Below are 12,363 nucleotides of genomic sequence, written 5' to 3'. Positions count from 1 at the left end.
TTCATTTTACTTTTCTTTTCCTAATGATGTAAGACTAGGTCATGTGACCTAAAAATAACACTTTTCATTGGATTAAAACATTTTTTTTCCCAAACGATGAAAGCCCCACCTTGTTTCTGGATGTTTCAGACTGAAGCTGGCGTCACCATGAGAGCACCACCATCTCGTAGCTCCGTCATGGCCATTTCGCAAGCAATCATGGCAGCCGCTCCCCACCGGAAGCCTGCGGGAGTCGACGGCCCCCAAGACTTTTGTACAATCTTCAAGGCTGAGGGGACGCTTTCGAGAATGGAACCCAAGCCATGGCAGACAAGCGTCCGAGTTCCAAGGTGTCCCAGGGCCATTGTACCGGACCAGGCCCAAATCCGAAGAGCCGGCCGCCATTTTAAGAGTCCTGTGGAAGCCGCCTATCGCTGCACAGCAAGAGTGGGAGCAACTCAACTACATGGTGAGCGAGACGCTGTAGCCGTAAGAGCGGGCGGTAAACAGCTGAATGGCGGAAAATGCACAGTGTAGCAAAAGCGGGCGGAATGGCGACTGAAACGATAAAGGGGCGCCCCACTACAGTAGACGAGCCTCCGCCATGTGCTTCAAAACTGCATATGTATCTCGTGATATCAAGATTGGGCAAAAAGTACACAACAAGCAGTTACGAGTCCCATTTACACCGGCGCCATTTTGGGCGCGGCCGGGCAGGTCCAGGATCTAGTCAAACATAACAAATGAGGCTGACGTCTCTGAAGCAGTTGACGAACAGCAGGACATAGCAAATAAACATGAAGTCTCTAAAGCTGTTAACTCACTGCAGGACAAAACAAGTAAACCTGAAACCTCTGGAATAATTGTCGCTCAGAAGAACAACACACAAAACTCTGTAGTGTCTGTGGAAAGTAAAACAGAAGGGCACTGGAGTTTCAGACACACTTAACACTAATGACTTAACAAAGATATCTTCTGTCTATGAAGCAGCTGTCACAAGGAAATCCCTAACGCATCAGCATTCTCGGAAGAGGTTGACACAAATAACATCTTAAGGAACAAAGAAAGACCTGTTCACTCTTGACACCCCAGGTGCTGTCTATGTTGCACTATAGTGCTGCATCGAGAAAACGGACAACCCTATTGATGTGGATTTTTCATTATTGATTATTGTAAAGAAATGGCGACTCCCCCCTTTAGCAGATTAGCTAAATGTTTGTGTAATTTAGGCATAAAAGTTATAATATTGTTCTTGTTGTTGTTATCGTTATAGTTCTGGTTAATTTAAAAAAATGGTTAAATATATTTACAGTTTTTGTTGCGTTCGTTATAGTTAAATGTTAATAAAGTTTTAAAATCTAACTTTGTTGGAGTGCTATATATGTTTAAAAAATCGGATGAATGGGGCCTTGAATCGGGTTATTGTCATGTGTGGGCTTTGCAAGTGTACTGCTACAAGATCGGACATTTCAAACTCAAATGCACATTCTTTTTCTTACCTTTCCGAAGCATGGAGCGCAATAGCAGGCAGAGAAAGGGTGATGCACGTGTTGAACACTGCCTGGCCTGGCAAGTTGCTGGCAGTGCCCCCCGCCCGCTCCTGAAAGAGGGCACACACACACAGCCGCCCCGAGTACTTCACAAATCTTTAAAAGACCATGCGCTTGTTCATGAGGCTTAAATGGTTTATCACCCCTTCTATAACCCCTGCATCGACCCTCTGACGTTTCCTGGAAGAATTAGCACGTAACACAATACCAAGCCCTGTCAGCTAAAACCCCCGAGAAATCATGGGGCATATTATCAAGGGGGTTTATTTCCACTTTTTTGGCTTTAAAAGCCAAAAAAAAAGAGATAAAATTATCTCCCTATTACCAAGCTGTCGCTAACACCAGTTAGTGACAGCTAAAAGGAGATAGCGACCATCTTGAGCCCCGCTTTGCATATCAGTGATATTTATCACTAATGACATGCAAAGTGGGCGTGCCAAGATTTTAGCGACTGGAAACAGTCCCTAACCATCGCTATCTCCTATTACCAACTTTTGGAGATATTCGCGCTAAGAGCGAATATCTCCAAAACCTAACACCTGCCCTGAGCAGTTTTAGCCATGTTATCCAATGGGAAGTGGATAACATGGCTAAGAGCATTTGCTGGATAATGCATGAATATCGCTGACTTTTCAACGATATTCATGCATTGCGGCCGTTTTTTATCGCATTTGCGATAAACCTTGCTAATAGCAAGTTTATGTGCGATATAATTCGCCGATGTGCAACGATAATTTTTGTCTCTAAACAAGTTAGAGACAAAATTACCGCTAGTTGTTGGTAATATGCCCCCGGGTTTTTCCTTGCAGGAATCAGGAAGCGAAAGACTAGCACTGAAATCAGTAGTCTCACGCCTGAATCGGGAGGGTTGGCATGTCTGGATACTCTACAGCTGGGGTCATAAACTACATTCGCAGGGCTACGTGATAGCCTAGGTCCGGCCTGGACAATCGGACACAGAGGAAGAGGAGTGTCAGAGGGTGCGGTAGTGAATAGGGTGAAAGGGAGGTGTCGGGCAGGCACAGGGTGTGATTCTCAGAGAAGAGCAGCGCAGATGGGGGGAAGTATATGGCCCATGCATGAGAGAGAGAGCGGGGGTGACCATTGCGTGGGGGAGATGCGTGCGAGGGTGGGGAGCCATGCTGAGAATCGGCGGCGTGCAGAGAGTGGCCCTGGTCAAGGCATCTAAAATGGCTGCCGTGCACGACAAAATTGTGGCATTGGACAAAACGCAAGATGGCGCAGACAATGTTTATCAATAAGGATTAATTTATAACAAAATATTTACTCGCAGTGACAAAATGGTGGTCACCACTTCCTGATTTCCATCGAATCGAACGTTAACAAACGTCACGCAGCAAAAAAAAAATAAAAAAAAAAAAACACGCACAGAGCAGTTTTTAGCCATGTTATCCAATGGAAGGTGGATAACATGGCTAAGAGCATTTGCTGGATAATGCATGAATATCGCTGACTTTTCAACGATATTCATGCATTGCGGCCGTTTTTTATCGCATTTGCGATAAACCTTGCTAACAGCAAGTTTATGTGCGATATAATTCGCCGATGTGCAACGATAATTTTTGTCTCTAAACAATTAAAACGAAGCACAAAATGGCGAATTCTCGTTTCGCTACCAGTTTGCGGCCCAGTTCGCGCCCCGGGAAACGCTTCTACCGTGAAAAATAATTTTTTTTTTATTTTCCCCACGGGACCCTTTAATAACCCCAACAACAATCCTAGGGGGTCAAGAGGGGGATACCTTGCCCCCTTTCATTAAATTCCCCTTTCGTTTTTCACCTCTTCTTCTCTCTCGATCCTACCGAGAGACAAGATGGCGGCCGCTCCGGACTGTTTAGAATGTTGACAGACACCGGAGAGCCAATCAGCTTTCTGCGCGCAAAGTTCCGATAAGCGAAAAGTAAGCGGACCGGATCGCTGCCCGGAGCGCTGTTACAGATATATATCTTGATTTAAACGTTAATTTCTCAAAATCCACTGAAGCACATATATTGAGACCTAGCAAAGGCACATCGGGCTAACAGTCCCTACAATTTTGCCAAGTTTCGTGCAAATCCATTCAGCCGTTCGAGCTAAAAGTGAGGCCAACCGCCCTATGGAAAAATGAATGGGAAAAACGCGTTTTGGGACCCCCCGATTCCGTCCACAAACGCCAAAGTTATTAGACATAGAATTTTCAGAAATCCCATAGGGAAAAAATCCTAACTATATATACCTACTGGCGATAGCCAGTAGGTAATATATATATATATATATATATATATATATATTCACAGAGAAAACCATAGGTTATAGACCATATATAGTTAGGAATTTGCATTTACAAAACCTTGAAAATTCACTGAAAAAACCATAGGTTATAGACCATATATAGTTAGGGATTAGCATTTAAAAAACCTTATTTTATTTGCACAAAACCATTGAAATTCCATATATAGTTAGTTGCACTAACTATATATCGCGGACCCGCAATCCACTGCTAATGATGTCACATATTACATCATTCATGACATGGTCAGTGACATCACTGATGACATCACTGATGACATCTCAAATGACATCACTGATGACAACACCCAGTGACTGTATGTTTCTGTAAAGTTAAAATATGTCTTACATATTTGAGATGTCATCAGTGATGTCATCAGTGATGTCACTAACCATGTCATGAATGATGTAATATGTGACATCATCAGCAGTGGATTGCGGGTGCGCGATATATAGTTAGCGCTTATAACTATATATGGAATTTCAATGGTTTTATGCGAGTAAAATAAGGTTTTGTAAATGCAAATCCCTAACTATATATGGCCTAAAACCAATGGTTTTTTCATTGAATTTTCAAGGTTTTGTAAATGCAAATTCCTAACTATATATCCACTATAACCTATGTTTTTTTCTGTGAATTTCATTGGTTTTTTAATAGCAAATATGAAAAGCTTTAAAATGTCAAGTACGTGATAGATAAAAACATTTTCGTATTTATGCACGCTGATGTGCTTTGAACGCTGCACCCCCCCCCCCTCCCCTCTTTTGTCTTAGTAGTACTCTCTCTTTGCAGATACTGAAGGGTAGTTAACGCAGGCCTTTACCCCCGTTGTAATCCGTCGTGCCTGCTTGTCTCTCCATTTGATTGATTGTTGTCCAAGCATTTACTGTTTTAGAATTGGTTCTCTTTGGATCATTCTCTATTTACAAACAAGCACAAAGTCGCAATACTCTGTTTAGTCTTTGCAGATAGTGAAAAATCGTGTAAAAAAATAAAAGTAATCGAGCAAAATCAGTAGGCCACTAATTGGATCTCTTTTTGACCTCGCTAAAATAGAAATATTAGGAACAACCCTTCATGAGAAATACGAAAATAGTGAGATGAACTGAGCTCCACACCATGAGGGCTGCAAGACAGCTCGGCTCCATCACCCATCCCGCACAAAATAACGACAAACCCTATGCAAATATTAAAAATATAGACAACACACCAGCAAAGAAACAGGGTAAAACATTTTATTAAAAAACTATTTACATAACGTTGGTTTATAAGATGATGTCAGTAGTGGACCGATGTGTGAATAGGTCGAAAGCAGCACAAGGCTCCAAGATCCGGATGGCAACCTCCTGGATGTTGGGTGCCATAGTTCAGAGTTCTGAGTTTGAGCCTTTTTCAATGCCTGTGCTTTGTTGAATCAAAATGGCGGCTTGACACAAAGCTGACTCAAGCGTTGCTACTGATGCTATGCAGACCAAAACTGGTTTTCAGTTTGTACATTTTTCTAGATTTTTCAATCCAAGTTTGGTTGACTTTGTAGAACGATGGCTTCAAATTTTCAACATACGGTGTGGTGGCGCTGACTGGGAGGGGGCGCTTCGCTCCTGCCCCCTCCCCAAGTAAGATTTTCATACGTGAAAGTACGTTAATGGTTTTGGTCCCTGAGTTGCTTCGATGTCACTGCCATTCTCAAATGGCATAAGTTCTGGATGTTGGGTGCCATAGTTAAGAGTTCTGAGCAGTGCTTGTAACACTGTCTGAAGCTTATTTCCACCTACTGCAGCTTCACTATTCTCAAAGTAAGTGAGTGTCGTTTGTGGACCTGACTGCATTAGAAAACAATGTGATATGTTACCTTCCTAAACAGCTTGACGGAGGCCCCTTAGGGGCGGTGTGATGGCCATGGACTCGGAGAAGACGCTTGGCTCCGACCCCCTCCCCAAGTCTTATAGCACTGGTGTAGCCTGAGATCGCCCCCGACATAGGCGGCCGGCTCCCGGGGTCCGGCAGAACTTTTTGCCTTTTGATGACTCTTCAATTCTGAACCTTGTCCCACAATCCGTTTGACCTGAAGACACGCTGTAGTGGGGCGCCCCTTTACCGTTTCAGTTGCCATTCCGCCCGCTTTTGCTACACTGTGCCTCTTCCGCCATTCAGCTGTTTACCGCCCGCTCTTGCGACTACAGCGTCTCGCTCATCATGTAGTTGAGTTGCTCCCGCTCTTGCGGTGCAGCGATAGGCGGCTGCCACAGGACTCTCAAAATGGCGGCCGGCTCTTCGGTTTTGGGCCTGGTCCACTAAAATGGCCCTGGGACACCTTTGAACTCGGACGCTTCCCTGATAGGGCTTGGGTCCCATTCTCGAAAAGCGTCCCCTCAGCCGTGAAGATTCTACAAAAGTCTTGGGGGCCTCCGACTCCCGCAGGCTTCTGGTGGGGAGCGGCTGCCATGATTGCTCGTGGAATGGCCACGACGGAGCTACGAGATGGTAGTGGTCTCATGCTGACGCCAGCTTTAGTCAGAAACATCCAGAAACACTGTAGACTACCAATTCGATCAGTTCCGGTAGCGCCCCAACATGACCCGGAAGAGAAGAACTTGCCCTCCCCTCTTTGACTGATGGTTCTTGTTGCCTGTCCCCTCTGTTGTCATTTAACAGAACTTTTTGGACTGCTGAAAGGGGTTGTGTTCCGAACGCTGGTTGGTGGAGACATTTTGACTATATTCTTGACCTACGTTGTCGCGTAATGCGTTATATGACACGCCGCGTTAGCGCACCCGGAAGTGATCCGAGGCGCGGCGCGCAGCGCGTAACGTAAGCATAACAGGTCATGTGACTTGTTAATAAAACTTTTCATTGGTTCATTTTACTTTTGTTCATTTAATGATGAAAAGCTTGATCATATGACCTAAAAATTACGCTTTTTATTGTTTTCGAACAATATTTTTTTTTCAAACATATGTTATAATATTCCAGGCTAATGTACTTTCCCGGAAAATTTACAACTGTCTTGCAAGTAAAATATATTTCTTTTTCGAGAAAAAGGGCGTTTCTTCCTTCCATGATGGAGCCGTTGAGTAAAAGAGATTCGGCCTGCTGTCTTAGTCGCCGATACGCCTGATTATCAGATTCTTATCGATCACTTTATGTTGCAGACATGAAAAACACAACTGCCCTTGACCATTTATCTTTACTGCGTTCCTACATATTATACCTTTTATCCGTCATGTAATTGGACTGCTTTATTTCACTTGCCTTTTACTGATTCGAAAACAGTGACTAAAAGTAAAAACTTTACCAATGTAAATACTACTACTGTGTTTTGTTTTAAAAACCTTTATTGTGAAAATGTCAGTATACAAATACGGGCCTATAACCACGTGGGCCGGCCACGGAGCAAACTGAAATCGTATATGATGAGGAGACATTTACACTGTAGAAGAACGTAACGAGCGGGCCATTAGGTTGCAAGAACAAAGGTGTCTAACAGTTGCCGAATCGGTGGACGTACATTTTGTAATTAAAATACGACAGGGCCACTTACAATAACATTTTCTAGATATACATTTGCGGGCAAGGAGTTACGAGTCCCATTTATACCGGCGCCATTTTGGGCGAGGCCGGGCAGGTCCAAGATATAGTCAAAATGTCTCCACCAACCATCGGCCAGACCAGAACCCCTTTCGGCCCTTTATGCTACAAGATGGTGTCTTCCATTCAGAAAATATTGTTGGCAGCATTTTGAAAGGAAACAGAAACAGCCGTTCTCCTAGTGAGTTTCACATTGTTACATTTAGGAAGAATGTTGAAGAGTAGTATGTGGAAAATCTGAAGCCATTTTTCTACAAACTCTCAATCAGACTTGGATGGAAAAAAAAAACATGAAGAATGTACAAACTGAAAACCAATTTTTGTCTGTATAGCATCAACAGTAACGCTTGAGTCAGCTTTGTGTCAAGCCGCCATTTTCATTCAATCAATAGCGTCCCCCTACACACATTCAGGGACCTGGTCGTGTCTTCAGATGAAACGGATTGTAGGAAAAGAAGCAGAAAGGAAAAGGAAAAAAGTTCCGCCGGACCTCGGGAGCCGGCCGCCTATGTCATGTGCGACCTTTGGCCACACCAGGGCAATAGTGAAGCTGCAGCAGGTGCAAATAAGCTTCAGACAGTCTTACAAGCACTGCTCAGAACTCTCAACTGAGGCACTCAACATCCAGGACTTGCCATTCGGATCTTGGCGCCTTGTGCTGGTTCCGACCTATTCACACATCGGTCCACTACTGACATCACCTCATAAGCCAACGGGGCACCCTACACTGACTTTCGGCGCAGCATTGTAGGATGGCCACACCAGTGCGGCATTTGCAAAAACAACAGGTGATGGACCGAATGTGGATCAATGTCACACACTCAACCCAGTCCAAAGATCTGGGCCCAAATCCATCGTTTTTTTGCACTCCACACCACCCCGGGTTAGACAATGGCGATATGCAAATCAGCTCTGACCCTGTGCCCCATGGGAACAGTCCAGTCCGAACTACAAAAGCCATGTCCTTCCCAGAACGGAATCAAGCATCCGAGGACCGGACCGGTTTCGAGGTAACACCTCTCATCAGCCCGGCTAGCTTGACTCCAGTGGTGTGGAGTGCCTGGGACCCACGTCTGGGCATCCCCAGCGCACTTAGGGCGGAATTTGCAAAAACAACAGGTGATGGACCGAATGTGGATCAATGTCACACACTCAACCCAGTCCAAAGATCTGGGCCCAAATCCATCGTTTTTTTGCACTCCACACCACCCCGGGTTAGACAATGGCGATATGCAAATCAGCTCTGACCCTGTGCCCCATGGGAACAGTCCAGTCCGAACTACAAAAGCCATGTCCTTCCCAGAACGGAATCAAGCATCCGAGGACCGGACCGGTTTCGAGGTAACACCTCTCATCAGCCCGGCTAGCTTGACTCCAGTGGTGTGGAGTGCCTGGGACCCACGTCTGGGCATCCCCAGCGCACTTAGGGCGGAATTTGCAAAAACAACAGGTGATGGACCGAATGTGGATCAATGTCACACACTCAACCCAGTCCAAAGATCTGGGCCCAAATCCATCGTTTTTTTGCACTCCACACCACCCCGGGTTAGACAATGGCGATATGCAAATCAGCTCTGACCCTGTGCCCCATGGGAACAGTCCAGTCCGAACTACAAAAGCCATGTCCTTCCCAGAACGGAATCAAGCATCCGAGGACCGGACCGGTTTCGAGGTAACACCTCTCATCAGCCCGGCTAGCTTGACTCCAGTGGTGTGGAGTGCCTGGGACCCACGTCTGGGCATCCCCAGCGCACTTAGGGTGGAATTTGCAAAAACAACAGGTGATGGACCGAATGTGGATCAATGTCACACACTCAACCCAGTCCAAAGATCTGGGCCCAAATCCATCGTTTTTTTGCACTCCACACCACCCCGGGTTAGACAATGGCGATATGCAAATCAGCTCTGACCCTGTGCCCCATGGGAACAGTCCAGTCCGAACTACAAAAGCCATGTCCTTCCCAGAACGGAATCAAGCATCCGAGGAGCAAACGATGGATTAGGACCCAGATCTTTTGACTGGGTTGAATGTGTGACATTGATCCTCATTCGGTCCATCACCTGTTGTTTTTGCAAACTCGCTATAAGTGTACTGGGGATGCCCAGACGTGGGTCCCAGGCACTCCACACCACTGGAGTCAAGCTAGCCGGGCTGATGAGAGGTGTTACCTCGAAACCGGTCCGGTCCTCGGATGCTTGATTCCGTTCTGGGAAGGACATGGCTTTTGTAGTTCGGACTGGACTGTTCCCATGGGGCACAGGGTCAGAGCTGATTTGCATATCGCCATTGTCTAACCCAGGGTGGTGTGGAGTGCAAAAAAACGATGGATTAGGACCCAGATCTTTTGACTGGGTTGAATGTGTGACATTGATCCTCATTCGGTCCATCACCTGTTGTTTTTGCAAACACACCAGTGCGGCAACTTGCTGGACACAACATCGGGGCCATCCAGATCTCGGCGCGTTCGAGTCACTGTACCGCAAGAGTGACCGGAACTCAGCTGAACACGCCGTCTTTCGGCGCAGCATTGTAGGATGGCCACACCAGTGCAGCAATTTGCTGGACACCACCTTGGGCAATAGTGAAGCTGCAAAAGGTGCAAATAAGCTTCAGACAGTCTTCAACTTACTCTGATTCTTATAATAAACTTCAGATAGTCTTACAAGCACTGCTCAGAACTCTCAACTATGGCACTCAACATCCAGAACTTGCCATTCGGATCTTGGCGCCTTGTGCTGGTTCCAACCTATTCACACATCGGTCCACTACTGACATCACCTCATAAGCCAACGGGGCACCCCACGCCGACTTTCGGCGCAGCATTGTAGGATGGCCACACCAGTGCGGCAACTTGCTGGACACAACATCGGGGCCATCCAGATCTCGGCGCGTTCGACTCACTGTACCGCAAGAGTGACCGCAACTCAGTTGGACACGCCATCTTTCGGCGCAGCATTGTAGGATGGCCACACCAGTGCGGCAATTTGCTGGACACCACCTCGGTGCCATCCGGATCTCGGCGCGTTCGAGTCACTGTACCGCAACAGTGACCGCAACTCAGCTGGACACGCCGTCTTTCAGCGCAGCATTGTAGGATGGCCACACCAGTGCGGCAATTTGCTGGACACCACCTCGGTGCCATCCGGATCTCGGCGCGTTCGAGTCACTGTACCGCAACAGTGACCGCAACTCAGCTGGACACGCCGTCTTTCGGCGCAGCATTGTAGGATGGCCACACCAGTGCGGCAATTTGCTGGACACCACCTCGGTGCCATCCGGATCTCGGCGCGTTGTGCTGCCTTCGGCCTATTCGCACATCGGTCCGCTACTGACGCCGCCTCACGTGCCAACGGATTTTCTACGCTTTTTGTAGCCCTATGCCGCATAACAGGTCATGTGACTTGTTTATAAAACTTTTCATTGGTTCATTTTACTTTTGGTTTCCTAAAGATGGAAGTCTTGGTCATATGACCTAAAAATAACACTTTTCATTGGTTTAGAACATTTTTTTTTCCCAAACGATGAAAGCCCCACCTTGTTTCTGGATCATTCAGACTGAAGCTGGCGTCAGCATGAGAGCACCACCATCTCGTGGCTCCGTCGTGGTCATTCCGCGAGCAATCATGGCAGCCGCTCCCCACCGGAAGCCTGCGGGAGTCGGGGGCCCCCAAGACTGTTGTAGAATCTTCACGGCTGAGGGGACGCTTTTGGAGAATGGAGCCCAAGACCTAACAGGCAAGCGTCCGAGTTCCAAGGTGTCCCAGGGCCATTTCAGTGGACCAGGCCCAAAACCGAGGAGCAGTCCGCCATTTTAAGAGCCATGTGGCAGCCGCCTATCGCTGCACTGCAAGAGTGGGAGCAACTCAACAACATGGTGAGCGAGACGCTGTAGCCGCAAGAGCGGGCGCAACTCAGCTAGATGGCCGCCACCTGGGGAGGCCCGTTCACGCCGCCTCCCCCACGCCCCCCCCCCCGGGCCGCCGCACGCCAATTTTCGGAGCAGCATTGTAGGATACCAAAACCAGTGCAGCAGTTTACTGGACATCACCTGGGTGCCTGTCGTACATGTTGTGTCAGCCATGGGACACTGGACACAGTCCCATCAACATCTCAACGCGTTCTGCTGCCTTGGGACTATTCGCACAACAGACCGCTACTGACGAGGCCTCCCCCCGCACCACCCGGGACGCCCCACGCTGTTTTTCTGTGCTGCATTGTAGGATCCCAAAACCAGTGCGGCACCCAGGCGACATCACCTGGGTGCCGTCCAGAACTCTGCACGTTGTGCTGCCTTGGGACTATTCGCACAAAAGACAGCTTCTAACCATTGTTGCTTTTTGAGTTGAAAAATGTTTAAATGTTTTTAGTTTTTGTTCCGTTCATTATAGTTAAAAGTTAATAAAGTTTTATAATCTTACTTTGTTGGAGTGTTATCTATTTTTTTTAAAACGGGTGAATAGGGCCTTGAATCGGGTTATTGTCATGTGTGGGCTTTGGAAGTGTGCTGCTGCAGGATCGGACATTTCAAACTCAAATGCACGTTCTTTTTCTTACCTTTCCGAAGCATGGAGCGCAATAGCAGGCAGAGAAAGGGTGATGCACGTGTTGAACACTACCTGACCTGGCAAGTTGCTGGCAGTGCCCCCCCGCCCGCTCCTGAAAGAGGGCACACACACACCGCCGCCCCGAGTACTTCACAAATCTTTAAAAGACCATGCGCTTGTTCATGAGGCTTAAATGGTTTATCACCTCTTCTAGAACCCCTGCATCGACCCTCTGACGTTTCCTGGAAAAATTACCATGTAACACAATACCAAGCCCTGTCAGCTGAAACCCCCAAGGAATCGTGGGGCATATTATCAAGGGGGTTTATCTCCGCTTTTTTGGCTTTAAAAGCCATGAAAGCGGAGATAAAATTATCTCCCTATTACCAAGCTGTCGCTAACACCAGTTAG

The sequence above is a fragment of the Lissotriton vulgaris genome, chromosome 1_1, assembly GCF_964263255.1.
Source record: "Lissotriton vulgaris chromosome 1_1, aLisVul1.2, whole genome shotgun sequence".
Lineage (NCBI taxonomy): Eukaryota > Metazoa > Chordata > Amphibia > Caudata > Salamandridae > Lissotriton > Lissotriton vulgaris.
The sequence above is the reverse complement of the archived record's forward strand: the minus strand, read 5'-3'. Positions refer to the sequence as shown.